The 20,317-nt window shown below is 40.8% G+C and overlaps 1 long non-coding RNA gene across 1 annotated transcript; it reads left to right on the top strand.

Annotated features, from left to right (window-relative positions):
• The first annotated feature begins 3,605 nt into the window (after positions 1-3,605).
• On the top strand, positions 3,606-10,772 carry LOC129620427 (uncharacterized). The gene is made up of 4 exons (XR_008698534.1): positions 3,606-3,971; positions 5,897-5,998; positions 7,494-7,607; positions 10,583-10,772. It is a non-coding gene; the product is annotated as an uncharacterized LOC129620427 (long non-coding RNA).
• The last annotated feature ends 9,545 nt before the right edge of the window (positions 10,773-20,317 follow it).

The following is a 20,317-nucleotide window of genomic DNA, read 5'->3' as shown; positions in this document are numbered from 1 at the left end:
AAAAAGAACACATTTGAGTCAGTTCTAATGAGGCAGGTGAACTACAGTCCATTATACAGAGTGAAATAAGTCAGAAAGAGAAAAACAAATATTATGTGTTAACGCATATACAGGGAGTCTAGAAGGATGGTACCGATGAACTTATCTGCAGGACAGCAATGGAGACAGACATAGAGAAAAGCCTTGTGGACACAGTTGGGGAAGGAGAGGGTGAGAAGCTTTCAGACAGTGTGTTATGCAGCAAAAGTTAACCAGGGCATCTTGCCAGAAAAAGCTTTCTGACTATCCCTACATTATATGATGAACAGGATGATGATACCTGAGAGAAAATAAGCATGTCCCTTTCTAAGACTCCTATATCCTTAGGGACTTAGAATAAACATGTAATTAGCTGAAATGTTTTCTTACAGTCATCACAAAAGTGCATTTTAGAGGTAGAGGTGAGCCAGAGATTCTCTTGATTACTTGGGGTATGGGTTGGACTTTCTAGAACCACTCAAAGCCCTCCAGTATATTTCATGCTGGTCTCTCCCCCACCTCACCCACAGCTCTACAAATTTTCTTTTAGGAAAGGAAGAGCTAACTAAATACAGGGGAGACTTAAAAATCATTCATCAGAATGAAGGGAAAACTGTAACTTTTTTCTAATATTTTACTTTTATTGCATCTTTTAAAAATTTATGTTTTTGTTTAAAATTTTTTATACACAAAATATATTAGTTATAGTACTATAGGCACACAATTTTAAAATTTATAAATGCTCAAAATAACTTTTATAGATAGCATTATAGACATCTGGAGACCCCTAGTATAGACATACCTCTAAATTTCTGTATGTCAGATGTGTCAGGACACAGAAAATGTAGCTCAGCTCTAATCCTCCTTGAAGGAAAGTCTCAGTTCCTACATCCCTCAGATCCCCCACCTTCTAGGCTCCTTCCCAGGAAACTTCTTCTAATGGGTCTTGGGGCTTATTCTCTAACTAATTAATTGAGCACTTGTTCTGTGCCAGAGCTAGTTCCTGGGTATATGAACAGTTCCTGGGTATACAATGAACAAAAATAGTTCCCGGGGATATAATGTACAAGAGTCCTAGGCTCTACCCTAAGGGAACCTGCACGCTGTTTTAGTATTGGGGGGCTGCTATAACAGAATTCAATAGAATGGGTGGCTTATGAACAACAGGAATTTATTTCCCACAGTTCTGGAGGTAGGAATTTCAAATCAAGTCTCCAGAATATTCAATATCTGGTAAAGGCCTGGTTCCTGGTTCCTGGATAGCTGTCTTGCTGTGTCTTCACATAGCAGAAGGGCAGAGAAAAGTAAGGTCTCTGGTCACTCTTTTAAGATACTAATTCATTCATTAGGGCCCCATCCTCATGACCTCAAGCCTCACCTATTAATACCATTACCTTGGAAAGTTGGGCTTCAACACACGAATTTGGGTGTCAGGGGGGCACAAGCACTGAATCTATAGCACAAACTCTCTCGTACCATAACCCCATGTCTCTTCCTGGGAAAAGATAATATATCCACCTCCATGAAGCAGAATCCCAGCTCTCATCCATGATCTTGAGAGGACAGAACGCTGTATGGTTGCCATAGAAAACTCAGATCCTTTTTGATGCGTTCATGAATCAGCAAACAGCTGTGGAGAGAAAAAAGAGAAAACCCCAAGGGATGTTTCCTGAAAGAGAAAGACAAAAACATTCTCCCTGCCTGACTTTGCCTCACTCCACAGCTGGTGCCAGCCTTTCCTGAGTCACAGCTGGACGAAGAAGGCAAGCAGGGGAGTGCTCTAAGACTCACAGGACAAGAAAAGACGCTATCTCCCCTCCCACCCCTTTCTTCCCTCACAGGAGGGTGATGCCAGAGGAGATCACTGGGCACCTGGCTGTACCCACAAGGTGAATACTCTTGATGGTGAAAAGAGAACTCATCCCTACATACATTTGGGCTGAAGAAAGCAATGAGTTAGTGCTATGAAGCAGGGGTGAAGGATGAAGGAGGGAGAAAGTGCCTGTTCTTTTGATGACATCAATTTTGCTGTTATTGTTGTTCAGTCGCTAAGTCATGTCCAACTCTTTATGTCCCCATGGACTGCAGCACACCAGGCTCCTCTGTCCTCCACTTTCTCCCGGAGTTGGCTCAAATTCATGTCCAGTGACTCAGTGATGCTATCTAACCATCTCATCCTCTGCCACTCCCTTCTCCTTTTACCTTCAATTTTTCCCAGCATCAGGGTTTTTCTCAATGAGTCAGCTGTTCACATCAGGTGGCCAAAATACTCGGAGCTTCAACTTCAGCAACAGACCTTCCAATGAATATTCAGGCGTCAACTTTACTCTCACTGATTTTGAAGAGTTAAATGGTTTCTAATACACTCCACCACTTTCTTTCCTCTCTTCCATACTTTTTCGCCCTACTACTTCCTTTCTTCTTTGCTGTCCCCCAAACCCAAAGCTGTGCCAGGAATGGAAGAAGGAAAAACTATGTTTTTATAAGATGTGCTTCATGAGTGTTGACGGGAAAAGAGACAAATGATTTTTTTAAAGTTGGTATATTTGTCTTTTTATTATTGAGCTGTAACAGGGTTTTAAAAAAATATTTATTTAATTGGTGGCACCAGGTCTTAGTTGCAACACCTAGGATCCTCACTGTGGCATCAAACTCCTAGGTGCTGCATGCGGGATGTAGTTCCCTGACCAGGGATTGAACCAGGGTCCCCTGCATTAGGAGCTCGACATCTTAGCCACTGGACCACCAGGGAAGTCCTGAGACAAATAATTTTATTTCATTTTCTTCCTATGGGCCAAGGGAGGTAAACAGAAGAGGAGACGTGACTTTGTATCATGTTATTTAATGCAAGGAGATCCAACCAGTCCATTCTGAAGGAGATCAGCCCTGGGATTTCTTTGGCGGGAATGATGCTGAAGCTGAAACTCCAGTACTTTGGCCACCTCATGTGAAGAGTTGACTCATTGGAAAAGACTGATGTTGGGAGGGATTAGGGGCAGGAGGAGAAGGGGACGACAGAGGATGAGATGGCTGGATGGCATCACTGACTTGATGGACGTGAGTCTGAGTGAACTCCGGGAGTTGGTGATGGACAGGGAGGCCTGGCGTGCTGCGATTCATGGGGTCGGACACGACTGAGTGACTGAATTGAACTGAACTGAACTTTACATGATGGCTTTTAAGTTACAAGCTATCAAGGAAAAGAGTAAACACAACCCAAGGACTTTGTATCCTCTTCTGGGTAAAGGATTTGTGCATTTTCAGTTGATGCAGAATAGTTGTATCATGTTAGGTGGAAATATGACTTTGTCACTGTCTTCATATATTTAAAGATTAAGGAGATGTGTATGGATGCCAAGTTGAAAAAGGGAAGGCTAGTGATGGTTAGTTTTATGAGTCAGCTTGGTTGGGCCACAGTTCCCAGATATCTGGTCAAGTATTATTCTGGATGTTTCTACAAAGGTGTTTTTTGGATGAGATTACAGTTAAATTGGTGAGCTTTGAGTAAAGCAGATTACCCTCCATAATATGGGTGGGACTTGGCCAGTCCGTTGAAAAGCTTGATAGCAAAGACCTCCCTTAAGCAAGAAGGAATTCTACCAACAAATGGCCTTTGCACATAAACTGCAACTCTTCCTTGGAGCCTGATAGCCTATCAGATCAGATTTTGGATTTGCCAAGCTTCATGATCCTGTGAGTCAATTCCTTAAAATCAATCTCTATGATGTACTTGGCAAGATGCATGAACGATTTCTGATAGCTCCATACTTGTGTGAGCTGCCCTGCAGCCTGCACTGGGCTGGAGGTGCCCACCTGTCTTCATCAAAGGCTGTCTTCACCAGAGGAGACAGGACTGTAAGCCTGGAGTCTCATGGAAAGCGGATAGGATAGTTCAGTCCCCAATCCCATCTGATTGCTGCTTTGCCAGCCAAATGCTACAAATAATCTTTCAAGTAAAGTCTCTTGCTTATCTATTACAATTCTATCATATTTCAGCATTTGTTAAACCATTTCAGAATTTTAAAACAGGAATTAATAAAAACATGAAAATATTTTGGAAGACATTGCCAACATAGAAATCCAACAAAAAGATCAACTCTCAATTTGCAGAAGTTTACAAAAAGAATAACTTAAGAACAAAAGGAGTAGAATTCTTTTTTTTTTTTTAAGAGAAGGAAAAAACCAGAATTGTCCCCCAAAAATGTCATACATTGAAAATCACATCAGCAGAGTCTCTGGAAAAGTAAGCATCAAAAGAAATTCTGAGACACAGCTTCTTCAACATTTTCAACTACAGGGAAAGATAAATGGACACATTTCCAAACAAGAACCTTTGGGTATTGTTCACAGGAACAAGCCCCCAGGCTGAGCTCTAGATTTCCCGCCTCTCATTAGCAATTAGTCGGAGGTGGGGGGCGTGGGGGAGAGGGGTGTTGCAGGAAGCATCTTCCCCTGAAGACTGAGTTGAAAGGAGTGACTTAAAAGTGACACATTATGTCTGGTTTTCATTTTTGCAGGAAGGTAGCAGACTCGTTGTACTGTCTAAACTCAGCCCACAGCCTCATGCCAAAGGGACTCAAAGAAATACCATAGAATACTAAAGGTTGTAATTAGATAACATACTAATTAGTTATTTTTATTGAAGAGAATGTATACTGCTGCTACTGCTAAGTCACATCAGTCGTGTCCGACTCTGTGTGACCCCATAGACGGCAGGCCACCAGGCTCCCCCGTCCCTGGGATTCTCCAGGCAAGAACACTAGAGTGGGGTGCCATTTCCTTCTCCAATGCAGGAAAGTGAAAAGTGAAAGTGAAGTTGCTCAGTCGTATCCGACTCATAGAGACCCCATGGACTGCAGCCTACCAGGCTCCTCTGTCCATGGGATTTTCCAGGCAGGAGTACTGGAGTGTATAGTAACTTCCAAATACCACCAGAAAAGTAACTGATTTTGCTTTAAATGTTGCAATCAGTAAGGCCTCAAAGGAAATAAAGCAACAGTAAAAGAGAAAAATAATGGGGGATGGAGAGGAACTCAAATTTTTTTTTTTTATTAATTAATTAATTTGGCTGCATCAGGTCTTAGTTGAGGGGTTGCAGCAGGGGCTTAGTAACTGTAGTTCCCTAACCAGGGACTGAACCTGCGTCCCCTGCATTGCAAGGAAGATTCTTAACCACTGGACCATCAGGGAAGCCCCTCAGAGTCTTCAGAACAGGAAAATTTAAGGAAAGTGACAAGCTATGTAGACCTGAAAGTCAATGTTGCTTATCTTCTTAAAACGAGGTGCCCCAAGCTGCAATTAATGCAGTAGTTTTGAATTAAGAATGATCTATGTGGTACCCCTGCCACTGCACGTGACTTGGCCTTCAGTAGACAAGAGACAGGACCAGATTTACATTTTAAAATGTCAAAAATAAGATGGATCCTTTCTGTTGCTTTCTTTATGCTCCTGGTCTCTCACTTGAGCTGATATTGAGATCAGCATGTTTCCTGAATCAGAATGGAGTGTGTGCTGATGGTGTATTCCGGGAGAAGGTGCCCTCAGCAAGTGTGGGCCCAGTGCCTTCATTATCACAGAAGCTGTATCTGGTTATCACCTTTAAAACCATAGCCGTTAAGATCTGAGTCCAGGATTACCAAACAACCTTGATTATAAGTAACCTCTCGTAGAGCTTTATCTCTCGAAAGATACTAAGCTGATCACAGAACCTTATTTTTTGTTGTAAATCAAGAACTTAGCATTATGCTTTTATTTTTCTTAAGTGTGTATTTCTATGAATCCCCAATCTGCTATCTTTCTTTATTATTTTGATATAAGCCTATAATCCCTTATCTACTACTCTGAAATCCAAAAACAGTGTTTTTTTTTCACTTGGCAGCAAAACTTGACACGAACAGATGGAAGTCTATTTATAGTCTATCCTCCTCAAGAAGAATACTCATATATTTTGCTGCAGAAATGTAATGTGTTTGATTACAAGGTATACTTCATCTGTATATATTGAGATAAAGTTTTTGTCCTTTTTCTGCATGTATTGAGATAATAGAGTGTTTGTCCTTTATAATGCTTTATTGCAAATTATACTCATGATTTCTTAATGTTAAATCTAATTTACTTGTAACATATTATTTTTAATATCTTGTTAGATTTGGTCTCCTGATATTTCACTTAGGAGTTTTACATCTATGTTCATGAGAGATTAGCCTGAAATCTACTCTTGTAATATTTCTGTCAGATTTTGAAATGAAAGTTTATGCTGGCCTTATGAAGTGGATTGGAAAGTGTTCTCTATGTTCCTGAAAAATCTGTGTAAGATTGGCATTATTTCTTCCGTAAATGTCTGGCAAAATTCAAGGGCCTGGAGTTTTCTTTGTGGGATTCATTTTTTTATTGTTATGGAATTATCCATAGTTTTCTGTTTCTTCTGACATAAATTTTGGTGAATTGTATTTTTTATAGGATTTTTTCATTTCATCTAAATTTTTAATGCTATTGGCACAAAATTACTTATAATATTTTTCTATTATCTTTCTATTATTCACAGGCTCAATAGAGATGTTTCTTTACGTTCCTAGTGTTGGTTATTTGCATCCTCTCTCCTCTGTCAGTCATGTATCAGTATTATTAGCCTTTTCAGAGAACCAGATTTTGGCTTTTTTGTTCCTCTCATTATGCTTGTTTTTAATCTCATTAATTCCTTTGAGTTATTCTTTTCTTTCATCTACTTCCTTTGAGTTTATTTTGCTGTTCTTATAATTTCTAAAAATGGATGCTTAGTTCATTTATTTTTCAGCTGTTCTTCTTTTTTGAATAATTCATTTAAAACTAATAAATTTCCCTTTAAGAAGCTTCATTACACAAGTTTTGATATGGACTATTTTATTACTATGCAATTCCAAATATTTTCAAATGACCATTATGATTTATTCTTTAGCACGAGTTATGTGGAAATGTATGCCTTAAGTTCCAAGCATATATGGATTTCTAGTTTGTGTTGGTCGTGGTTGTTCGTTGAGTTCTAGTATAACTGAAGAAAAAAATACGCTTGATACGATTTCTATCTTTTTGAGACTTGTTTTATAGTCCTTTGTTCCTGCCATATATTTTTGCCAGGCTGGGAATTATTTTCTTTCAGCTCTTTGAAGATATCTGATCATTGTCTTCTAGCTTCCATTTTTCTGTTGAGAAAACCAACTCGCTATTTGGCTGGTAAGGAAACTGATTACATCAGACAATTTCACTCAAAAACTCATCCTGAAAATAAGAATATATATATAACTGAATCGCTTTGCTGTGCAGCAGAAATGAACACAATATTGTAAATCAATTATATTTCAATTTTTTTAAAAAAGGAAAAAATGCATTGTGGTGGTGACTGACATGTGTTCTGGGTAAGAGGTGTGTCTTTCCTGCTCACCATGCCTGCACCAACCCCCGTTAATCAAGAACTCATGTTCCATATAACGTTATCCCAGGCCAAAAAACCCACTTTATGTCAAAGAGGGTGTGACAAGAGGCACATGACCACAGGATCTATGGGATCTACCATATTCCATGTCACCCAGAAGCTGCTCATCTAAGAAAGCATGGTAAGTGTTTTTTGTTTTTTGTTTTTTTTGTTTTGTTTTTTTTTTGTAAGTGTTTTTTGAAGGCATGCTAAGGAGCCAGCATGGAGATAATGAGCTGTCTTTGAGGATGCAATGTACATTTTAAATCAATGGTCATTAAACCAATGATGCTGGATCCTTAGAGATAGAACACATACATCCAAGAACAAAGTGGGAGGAGTCTAGTTTACCATCAATCCCGGCAACTCCCTTGGGTAATTTTTACTTCTTATCCCTATGACTTTAATTTCTGCAAGTCTAGACGTATTGGTTCCACCAAAAACTGGCTGCTCCCTAATCATTGTGTTCTCCTCATGCACACAGGTCAGCAGGCAAAGAAAGAAGTTGGGACACTTACAAGAACAATTGATCCTGCCCCTCTTGAGGATATAGTTTACTGCTACTTTATAGGGGCAAAGAAAAGTATGTCTGGAACTCAGGGAATTATTGAGGCATCTCTTGGTGCTCCTGTGCCCAGACTTAACTGCAAATGGGCAATTAGTATTAACCATGCCTGACAAAGGTGTGACAACCCACCTGGGCCTGGCGAAATGCCAGCCAAGAATGAAGGGAATATAGAGTGTTGTAGGTGAATATCTTACGGCATCAGGACTAACTGCAGTTGTGGGTACACAGATTTCCCAGTTAACTCTCCTGTTCCAAGTTTGCCACATGAATGGTGACTAACTGCTACCTTGAAATATGTGTTGGGATAGAGTGAGCTTAAAAGAAAACTTGAGCAGATAGGAGGACAAAAGGGGCGGACTATAAAGGACAATATTGGTGTCTTGCTCAACAAAGCATCTTTCCCCTTGGTTTTCTTTTCAAGCTTTCTGTGTGTGCCCTTGGGCTAACTGTGCTTTCATTTCCAATGGTCAGCACCTATGACGTTGTTTTAAGGACTGCGCTCCATCCTCATTGAGAGCTAGAGGATCTGAGTTTATATCCTGCCTTACCCTCTCCCAAAGGAAGTCCTTAATCAAAAACTGTAGGCGGCAGGTTTATGAAAGCCCAACACCATTTCTTAGGGGTGTGAATGACAATCTACACACAATCTTGAGACTTCGCAATTCCAGCACCTTTGTATCTCTTACAATGAACTCTCTGGTTCTCTCTCCTCACCCCCTATTGACTACAGTTAAGTGTTCTTGAAGTGTTACATTTGTACTGCGAATTTGAGATGGTATTCTTGGCCTCTGTGGCATAAAAAGAGATCTAGGCATTTATAAAAGTTGATCAGCTCCTATTTATTCATCATTTAGCTGGAATCATTTTGGGAGCTAAGGCTGTCCAACTTCTCAGAGTTATGTGTTGTATGTGTTAGTCGCTCAGTTGTGTCCAGCTCATTCCAGCCCCGTGGACTGTAGCCCACCAGGCTCTTCTGTCCATGGATTTCTCCAGGCAAGAATACTGGAGTGGGTTGCCATTCCCTTCTCCAGGGGATCTTCCCCACTCAGGGATCCAACCTGGGTCTCCTGCATTGCTGGCAGATTCTTTACCATCCGAGCCACCAAAGAAGCCCTCTGAGAGTTACACAAGTCTGCAAAAATCATGTAACCTTTTACTGATTCATTGATGTATGGTCACCCTTGGTCCTGTAAACCATCCACACCCTATAATATCTGCAGTCTGCAACATTCACATCATACACGTTTAGCTATTTTGTATTGTCTGGATGGGCCTGAGCATCCCCATTTTCATAAAGCTCCATCAGCATTCTTGACCTGCTCCTCCAGTTGAGAGTTGCCCAAGAAAGAAGGAATCTGGGCATACATAGTAAAAGACCCACCCAGAAATGGCTCCTGTGCATAAGTTATTACATTTCTACCATCATCTTCAATTCTTATGTTGATTTTCTTCTTATCAAGGTATTTCTTTCTTTGGAATTATTAATGCTTGATAGCACCCCTCACCCACTTCCTTTCCTCCCCTTTCTTCATCCCTACAGTTTAACATTTGCACTAAATGTTCCTGATTAAAGGTACAAATGTACTTCTCTCAGTTCCCAAATCAGATGCTAGACTCCTAGACTCCTATGGTGGTGGTTTAGTCACTAAGTCATGTCTGACTCTTTGCAGCCCCGTGGACTATAACCCACCAGGCTTCTCTGTCCATGGGATTCTCCAGGCAAGAATACTGGAGTGGGTTGCCATTCCCTTTTCCGGGGGATCTTCCCAACCCGGGGATCGAACCTGGGTCTCCTGCATTGCAGGCAGATTCTTTACCTACTGAGCTACATGGGAAGCCAGATGCTGCTACTGTCCAAATGTAGCCTTCCTCTAGCAGGACTTGTATCCTCAAGAAATAAGGCGTGGCTGGGATTCAGGAAGTCTAGGGAGGGGCCTGAGCATCCCCATCTTCATAAAGCTCCACAGGCATTCTTGACCTGCTCCTCCAGTTGAGAACCGCTGCCCGAGAGACTCTGATAAGTTCCAGATTGGGGGAGAGTGTCCTTTTGCAATCAAAAGAGGTTAAGTAATACAACCAATAAACTGTGACAACTAACTTTGCGTGTCAACTTGGCTGGGCCATGGTACTCAGATATTTGGTCAAACGCCAGTCGGGATGTTGCTGGGAAGGTATTCTTTACACAAAATTAATATTTAAATCAGACTTTGAGTCAAACAGATTATCCTTCATAGCGTGGATGGGTCACATCCATCAGTTGAAGGTCTTAAGAGAAAATAGCCTGAGGGACCCCAAGGAGGAGGGAATTCTGCCTCCAGACTGTCTTGGAACTTGAGCTGTAACACAGTTCTTCCTTGGATCTGCAGCACTGCAGATTTAAAACTTACCAACCTGCACAATGCCACAATCACTTGAGCTGATTACTTAAAATCTCTCCTCTCCTTCTCTCAATAGGTAGGTAGATAGATAAGTAGATTAGAGGTAGAGGTTCTGTTTCTCTGGAAAGTCATAACACATGCAGTTCTTGGTTTTTCACCCACTGTTATTAGCTCCTGGAACAAATCTGACCTCTGGATGCACAGAATTGTGCCCTGAAAGAGGCTGCAGTTTCTGGATGACAGGAGACTGGCTCATTGGAATGAAACCCAAGAACTGGACCAGATGGTGGTGTTAACACTCTGATAACTGTTACCGGACAGGTTTAACATGGTGTGCAATGAATAACTTTGAAGAAATGTGCATAAATTTTTAAAAGATACTTTATCAATAAGCGAATGTCCTGGTTTTGTCTTCTTTTTTTCTGTCTCTCTTGTCCCAAGGAGCAAAGTCCCTCTGACATTCGGGCTCATGACTCTCAATGATGAATTTCTGATACAATTAGCTTCTTTCTAACTGGTTTTCTTCAGAGTTCACAGGAACAAAAATTCTTTACAGCAAAAACCTAGTACTGAAACAAGAAAGACACATTTTCTTGCCTTTTCCTTAAGCTTCCATCAATCTTTTTGTGTTCCTTTAGTTATGTGACACAAAAATGTATCTGAAAATGTGGCAACCTATGAATCAAAGTGAGAAACTACGCACCTTCAAGCCAGACATTTATCTTTCCTAAGTGCTTTCCTAAGAGGTATGCGTCACTTCTGCAAGTTTGTGCGTTCACTCATCTTTCTATGCCTCCTCCCACCCAATGGTGCCTCAGTTTCCCTATCCTGTCCACACTCAACAAAACACAAAGGAATACAGACCAATCTGATTGTTTCTAATGGATTCTTGGGTGAGCCATCATTTTCTAAACAAACAAGAGTCAAATGACTGCACTTTAAGCGAAGTGTTCTTTATTGAAATCTTTTGATTCATTAGCTAAGCTTGTCTGGTTTTTTTCCTTCTTTTTCTTTCTGACATCTTCTTTCACTCATCCAGAATCTTGGTGAAGGCGAGAATCATTCCATTAGTGCTGATTCTTTGGCCACAGGCACTAATGCATTTCCAAAATAAGTGTCCACGCATCCTGCCTCCAACAGGCTGAAACCTGAAACTTGTCCCAAGCTTCTCAGCCTGATGGGGAGCCCCCAGGGGAAAAGCTGTTAGAAGCAAAGAAAGAACTCTTTGTCTGTAGTCTCTTGCTTCTCAGAGGTCTCCCTAAAGCATTCCCTTTAGGCAATAGCCCTTCTCCCCTCCCCCAGTGGTTAAGTCATCACAAATTCCTAATCTAACTACTTGAGAGACCTTGTTTGTCACAAGTGCAAGGAAGACAAACACTCTACATTTTTTAATTCTGCCTGAACAGGATCATAAACATTCTAATTTCTAGCCTATCTGGTTGAGTACAGTGAATCAGTGTTGAAATGATCTGAGCAGAAGCACATTTGGACGTAAATCAAGTCAGTGACTCGCTTTTCAGCCCCTCACAAGAAGAACCTGATATTCTAGGCACATGACTATTTTGATAGGGTAGTGAGGAGACTGTGACTTATGCTAAAAAGGATCATCATGTAACATCGGCGTTGCTATTGGACCCCACAGGAGCTTTGGGAGTTAAGCTGCGATGCTGTGATGTCCACTGCACAACCTATCTGCAAATTGAAAACAAAGCCCTTTAAATGGGGGGTTGGATGGGAATTTTGGAAATCTAGGGTTTCGGGGCAAACAGTAATTGTTTAAGGAAAATTGAGGTAATGTATCTCCTTCCTCTTCCCAAGGTTTGAGGTGGGGGTGGGTATTAATAGCAAAGAAATCTCTTCACAAATCTCCTCAGAAGTGCAGTATGTCTTTCTCTGTACTCTGATTCCTCTTTTGTGTCCTTAAAATGGGTGAGAGACTTAAAAGTCATAGAACACGTTTGCATTTTCTTTGAATATTGGCATATGATCACCTGGCTTTAGAATTTCTCAATCTAGAGCATCTAGGTGTCTTGATCAAAATTTCAGTTTTAACACTCTGCTACATATACAAAATAAAAATAGAATTATAAGGAGGTAAAATGAAAGTCACTCATAGTTGTGTCCGACTATTTGTGACCCCATGGATTTTACATTCCATGGAATTCTCTAGGCCAGAATACTGGAGTGGGTAGCCTTTTCCTTCTCTAGGGGATCTTCCCAACCCAGGATTCAAACTCAGGTCTCCTGCATTGCAGGTGGATTCTTTACAAGCTGAGCCTCAAGGGAAGCCCATAAAGAGGTAAATTCAGTTCAGTCACTCAGTTGTGTCCGACTCTTTGCTACCCCATGAACCGCAGCACACCAGGCCTCCCTGTCCATCACCAACTCCCAGAGTCTACTCAAACCCATGTCTATCAAGTCGGTGATGCCATCCAACCATCTGATCCTCTGTCGTCCCCTTCTCCTCCTGCCCTCAATCTTTCCCAGCATCAGGGTCTTTCACAATGAGTCAGCTCTTCGCATCAGGTGGCCAAAGTATTGGAGTTTCAGCTTCAACATCAGTCCTTCCAATGAACACCCAGGACTGATCTCCTTTAGGATGGACTGGTTGGATCTCCTTGCAGTCCAAGGGACTCTCAAGAGTCTTCTCCAACATCACAGTTCAAAAGCATCAATTCTTGGGCACTCAGCTTTCTTTATAGTCCAACTCTCACATCCATACATGACCACTGGAAAAACCATAACCTTGACTAGATGGACCTTTGCTGGCAAAGTAATGTCTCTGCTTTTTGATATGCTGTCTAAGTTGTTCATGACTTTCCTTCCAAGGAGTAAGCGTCTTTTAATTTCATGGCTGCAATCACCATAAAGGCAAGTCTAAAAACATAAGCAGAGATACAAAAATATTTTTAGGAAACTGAAATCAAGTAGACAGTATCAATCAATACATAAAAAATATTTAGAAATAAATTTAACAAAACATGCACAAAAATGTTTATAGGAAAAATTTAAACTTGATTGAAAGACATAGAACAAAAGGTGAATATAAACAGATGTTATGTTTCTGGATGAGAAACTTTAAATTATAAGGATGTCAATTATTCCTCAAATTAATCTATGAATTCAATGGAATCTCAAATGAACTCCTGGCAGCATTTTCAGGGAACTTGACCAAACTGTTCTGGAAGGCCAGAGGGAGAGTAAAGGTGCACTAATAATTTAGACAGTTTTAAAAGAGAACACAGGCATGTGTGTATGTGAGGAAGGTCCATTAGACAAGACATAATGAGGACTCTAGAGTTTAAAACAGTGTAGTATCTCGGAAAGGCAGGGGAGATAAATTAGGAAATTGCGATTAACAGAGATACATTACTATATATAAAATAAATAATGAGGACCCACTGTATAGGACAGGGAACTATATTCAATATCTTGTAATAACCTATGTGGGTTTCCCAGGTGGCACAATGGTAAAGAAGCTGCCTGCCAATGAAGGAGGTATAGGGGAAGTGGGTTACATCCCTGGGTTGGGAAGATCTCCTGGAGTGGGAAATGGCTACCCACTCCAGTATTCTTGCCTGGGAAATCCCAAGGACAGAGGAGCCTGGCAGGCCACAGTCCACGGGGTCGCAAAGAATCAGATGTGACTGAGTGGCTGAGGACACACACACAATAACCTATAATGAAAAATAATCAGAAGAATATGTGTGTGTGTGTGTGTGTGTGTGTGTGTGTGTCTGAATTACTTTATTGCATACCTGAAACATTTTGAATCAATGATACTACAAAATGAAATAAAATAGTGTAGTATCATCACAGGAGAAGATAAATAAATCAGTGGGATAGAATTGAGAACCCAGACATAGATCCATGACACAGGGGTGAACAGTAGAAAAGGCATCAAAACTCACCAAGGAAAGGATAAACTGTTCAGGAAAAGGGCTTGGAAAACTGACTCACCTTTTGGAATGAAATAAGTTTATATTACAATCTTATAAGTCATATATGTGGCTCACAATCTATTTCTATTTCTCTCATTGGTTAAAGATTGCTCTACAGGGCATTAATTTTCCCACATGAACATCTAGCAATCTGTCTCTTGACTCCTCGGGGCAGTGGAGGAGCAGGACAGTCCTTTATCTGGGTCCAAATGTGGTGAGCAAGGCCAGCATCATGTTTGGCCAAAACCCAAATGGTTTCTTGGCACAAGCAGAGCATCAGAAGGCAGAAATGAGCTGGAAGTGAGGTTCAGCTTGGAGAATCTTCTGGCCACAGAATTGAGCACAGGCAGAGCTGAGGACCCTGGTGCAGGATAAGTTGCACCCTATTCATCAGATAGGGTGGAGGAGGTATAATGCTAATGTCTAAGCTTGCTATCCACCAGCCGCTGGAGAAGCCTCCATTCTGTAGCCCTCATGCTCTGGCAGATACCCTCCATGCAGCTGATGGGTACCCACGCAGTCTGGTGTGGGATGAGGTGAGGAGAAGCATTCCCCATGAGCAAAGGCCTAGGCCTGGACACAGTGAGACTGATCGAGTCCAGGAAGGGATGCATAACTGGGTGTAGAATGTCTTATGACCCATCAGTTCCATTTAGAGCTACACGTGCTAAACAAATCTTCACACATATGTATGAAGAAACATGTTCATTACAATATTTTTTGTGGTAAAGAAAAGTTGGAAACATTTGTCCACCAATAGATGAATATATGGGCTTCCCAGGTAGCACTAGTGATAAAGAACCCGCCAGCCAATGCAGGAGACATGAGATGAAGGTTCTATCCATGGGTCAGGAAGATCCCCTAGAGAAGGGAATGGCAACCCGCTCCAGTATTCTTGCCTGGAGAATTCCATGGACAGAGGAGCCTGGCGGGCTACAGTTCATAGGGTCACAAAGAGTTGGACATGACTGAGCGACTAAGACACACACATGCAATAGGTCTAATAAACAAATTAACCAAATGGAAATTCTAGAACTAAAAAATCAATAACTGAACTTAAAAAAAAAACTCCCTGGATGGACTCAATAGCTGAATGGTGATGACTGTCAACTGAGAATTCTATTTTTAGTGAAAAATATCCTTCGAGAATGAAGATGAAATGAAGACATTTTCAGATGAAGGAAAACCAAGAGAATTCACAACCAGGAGACCTGCTCTGGGAGAATCCCTTTAGAGAACTTGTCTGAGGGAAGTGCTTCCGAGAGGAGAGAAGTGATACAAGAAGGAAATCTTGGAACATCAGGAATGAAGTGAGGGAACAGAAATGATAAATACTGAGTAAATGTAATAGAGTGTTCTTTGCTTCAGTTCAGTTCAGTCGCTAAGTCGTGTCCGACTCTTTGCGACCCCAAGAATCACAGCACGCCAGGCCTCCTTGTCCATCACCATCTCCCGGAGTTCACTCAAACTCATGTCCATCGAGTCGGTGATGCCATCCAGTCATCTCATCCTCTGTCATCCCCTTCTCCTCCTGCCCCCAATCCCTCCCAGCATCAGAGTCTTTTCCAATGAGTCAACTCTTCGCATGAGGTGGCCCAAGTATTGGAGTTTCAGCTTTAGCAATAGTCTTTCCAAAGAACACCCAGGACTGATCTCCTTTAGAATGGACTGGTTGGATCTCCTTGCAGTCTAAGGGACCCTCAAGAGTCTTCTCCAACACCACAGTTCAAAAGCATCAATTCTTCAATGCTTAGCTTTCTTCACAGTCTAACTCTGACATCCATACATGACTACTGGAAAAACCATAACCTTGACTAGATGGACCTTTGTTGGCAAAGTAACGTCTCTGCTTTTCAATATGCTATCTAGGTTGGTCATAACTTCCCTTCCAAGGAGTAAGCGTCTTTTAATTTCATGGCTGCAATCACTAACTGCAGTGATTTTGGAGCTCAAAAAAATAAAGTCTGACACTGTTTCCCCATCTATTTCCCATGAAGTGATGGGACCAGATGCCATGATCTTTGTTTTCTGAATGTTGAGCTTTAAACCAACTTTTTCACTCTCTTCTTTCACTTTCATCAAGAGGCTTTTTAGTTCCTCTTCACTTTCTGCCATAAGGGTGGTGTCATCTGCATATCTGAGGTTATTGATATTTCTCCTGGCAATCTTGATTCCGGCTTGTGTTTCTTCCAGACCAGCGTTTCTCATGATGTACTCTGCATAGAAGTTAAATAAGCAGGGTGACCATATACAGCCTGACGTACTCCTTTTCCTATTTGGAACCAGTCTGTTGTTCTATGTCCTGTTCTAACTGTTGCTTCCTGACCTGCATACAGGTTTCTCAGAGGCAGGTTAGGTGGTCTAGTATTTCCATCTCTTTCAGAATTTTCCACTAAGTTCCACAAAATATGTTTGATGGTCAAAAGCATAAATTATAGTCATACATAATGTATAAAGCATATATATTATCTGATAGGATTTTAAAGTATGTACAAATAATATATAAGATAGCTATAGCAAAAAGAAGGGTGGATAAGTGGCACTATACTGTGGTAACTTTTCTACATCCCAATTAAGGTGGTAAAAGAATGATTCTAAGTAGAAAGTAAAAAGTGGTACATTTTATAATCCCCAGAGCAACCACTTAAAAAACTGTAAAAAGAGATGTAATGAAAATCACAATATATACATTGAAATGGAATATTTAAAAAATATTCAAATAACTCAAAAGAAGGCAGATGTGAGAAAACTAGTTTCTTCTACACACAGAACACTCTGACATAAAATGTGTACGTTTTCAACACAAAGTAATTTTCCAGTTCTCTATGTCTACCAAATGAGTATTCTGTAATTTAATTCATTTTTGACACTAAACTACCTCAGGTAAGTCCAGACCCCACAGGTTAAGGCTCAGTCCCAAACTGCCTCCCACTTCAGTTGCCCATGGCAAGTCTGGGCTTCCTATACTTCTGACCAGCCAGCTATAAATCAGGGGTTCCTACTACTCCCTCTTCAGTTTCAATAACTTTCTGCAATAGCTCAGAGAACTCAGGGAAGCACCTTACTTACTATTATTTTATTCTCAAAGGATACTACTCAGGAATAGTCAAAAGGAAGAGATGCACCGGGCAAGGCATGTGGGAAGAAGTGTGGAGCTTCTGAGCCCTCTTGGAGCACACCACCCTTCCAGTGACTCCACGTGGTCACTGACCTGGAAGGACTCTCTGAACCCCTTAGAGTTTTTAACGGAAATCACGTGGTGTAGGCATGAGTGATTAAATCATCGGACATTCGTGACTAAGTTGTGCTGCATGCTAAGTCGCTTCAATCATGTCTGACTCTTTGTAACCCTATGGACTGTAGCCCGCCAGAATCTTCTGTCCATGGGATTCTCTAGGCAAGAATACTGGAGTGGATTGCCATGTTCTCCTCCAGGAGATCTCCCCACCCAGGGATCAAACTTGCGTCTCTTATGTCTCTTGCATTGGGAGGGGGGTTCTTTACCGCTGCTGCTGCTGCTGCTGAGTCGCTTCAGTCGTGTCCGACTCTGCGCAACCCCATAGACAGCAGCCCACCAGGCTCCCCCATCCCTGGGATTCTCCAGGCAAGAACACTGGAGTGGGTTGCCATTTCCTTCTCCAGTGCATGAAAGTGAAAAGTGAAAGTGAAGTCCTCAGTTGTGTCCCATTCAGCGACCCCATGGACTGCAGCCTACCAGGCTCCTCCATCCATGGGATTTTCCAGGTAAGAGTACTGGAGTGGGGCGCCATTGCCTTCTCCGTCCTTACCACTAGTCCACCTAAATCAGGTGGGGTTATAAGTTTTAACCCTCTAGTTCTGTGGTTGTTCCTCTAGCAATCATCCCCAGCCTCCCAGAATCACCTCATTAGCATAAAAACAGATTTATCATGATGGAGATTCGAAGAGTTTTAGGAGCTCTGTGCCAGGAACTGGGGAAGATGACCGACTATATATTTCTTATTATTTCACAGTGTCACAATAATAAAGGGAAAACAGGAGCAAAACACAGAGGGAACAATCAAAAACAAAATTTTTAAATGGTATCTTGCTGTTCAGTCGCTAAAGTGTGTTCAACTTTGAGCCCCCATGGACTGTACCTGAACTCAAACCTGCCAATAATTACATTTAAAAGAATGAGCTATATCTCTATGCTCTAATGTAGAAAAACTTCTAGGATGTATTGTTCCATAAAAAACAAGCTACAGAACAAAGCATTCATATAAACCAGTTATGTTTTTTTATATATTCCTGTATATTCATGTACATTTGCCTTTCTAGCCCAACATAAATGCATTAGAAAGATCTGGAAGTAGTACATTCAAATTGAAAACAGTTCTTGAAAAGTCTCTGAGACTAGAAAGAAGAAACAGTGTCAAGAACTTTTTTCTATATAATTTTAATTTTTATGACAAGGTATTTATGTATTACTTTGTCATTAAAAATAAATGAATGGAATTAATTTTAAAAGAACATATTGTTTCACAGTGTGCTGATGATACCATCTGGGAATTAAACATTTATAGGTCCCCTGACTCAGGAGTGTAGCCAACTGTTTTCAGCAGAGTTTGTCCAATGAAGTTATTAGTATTTCAATCTTTTTCCTATCTATGCTATTTATCTTCTGCTCCCATTTTTCTTCCCTTTCCCAAATTTAAACCTTTAAGTATGGAGCTCTGAAACCCTAAGAGTTATGGATCCAATCTCCCTTTTATTCACCCACTCCAATATCATTCTACTCTTCTGGAATTTAACACTTCCAAAATTTTAGATATTCCTAGGAATGGCTTTCATATAAAATATATTAAGCACCTTTTCGTTATTATTTTTAAAGTAGCTTTAAGAGAAATGTTTTTCAAATTGTAGGGCTCAATTACTAATGGGTCATAAAACTGATATGAGTGTCTCAATTCATATTTATTTTTTAAAAAATGAAATAGAAAATATCAGAGTACACTGAAGCTATAGTGTGGGTGAAATTTGTGAAATTTTTTTTGTGTGTTCGCATGTGTGTGTAGAGGGTTGTGATGGAAAATGTACTTTCCGTGGGTTGAAGTAAGGAAGGAGTAGGAAGAGAAAAGATTTACAAACACTGCTGTTGTGAAAACATTTAAAAGAAACGATGCAATGTGCCTTATTTCCTTCTTATACTTACACACGTAAGTAATGTGTAAGTACTTACCCATTAAACAAACACTTGTTTAATGACTAATCCACAGATTCTTAGCTGTGTAGGCCTAGAAATGTGAAGTAACTGGAATTATAACAAATAATGCCATTCGGTCATTCATTCAATCAGTATTTATCTAGGATCTATTATGTGCTAGGCCTCAGTGAAAGAATCTTCAGGAATATCAGGAAAAAATAAAATTAACCACTTGAATGGAATAAAGAACGAAAATGAATAAGACATTTGCACAGGGATTTAAGCTGGTTTTGTAATACGCATATAACACTGTGAACTGATAGCTCCCTGAGAGGACAGGGAACAACTAGTCTCGCACACCCAGACCCTCTGTCTCTGGTGGGGCAGGTGGGAGGCCAGAAAGGAGTTCAGGAGCAGAGCAGGCTGCCATGGTGGTACCACAGTTCCACCTCAGGGCAGAATCCCCTTGGTGGGGATGCGAACTTTTTGGGAACCAAAAAAATATTCTCCTCACCAGGAAAGGCTTGGCTCCTGCCTACAAAACTGACTCAAAGTGTGTTAATTATAAAGGGGCTGTAAACAGTGACTGTGATTACAACTTTTAAGTACCAAGATTTTGGGTTTTTTTTTTTCTGTGCCAAGGGATCAAACCTGTGTCCTCTGAATTGGAAGGCAGATTCTTAACCACTGGACCGCCAGGGAAGACCCAAGAAGTCTTTTTATTACTTAAATTTTAATGATCAGTACACACCACCAGGGAAGACCCAAGAAGTTTTTTTATGACTTAAATTTTAATGGTCA

The sequence above is a fragment of the Bubalus kerabau genome, chromosome 10 (genome assembly GCF_029407905.1).
Source record: "Bubalus kerabau isolate K-KA32 ecotype Philippines breed swamp buffalo chromosome 10, PCC_UOA_SB_1v2, whole genome shotgun sequence".
Classification (NCBI taxonomy): domain Eukaryota; kingdom Metazoa; phylum Chordata; class Mammalia; order Artiodactyla; family Bovidae; genus Bubalus; species Bubalus kerabau.
Note: the sequence above shows the minus strand (reverse complement) of the source record. Positions and strands in the feature narration are given on the sequence as shown.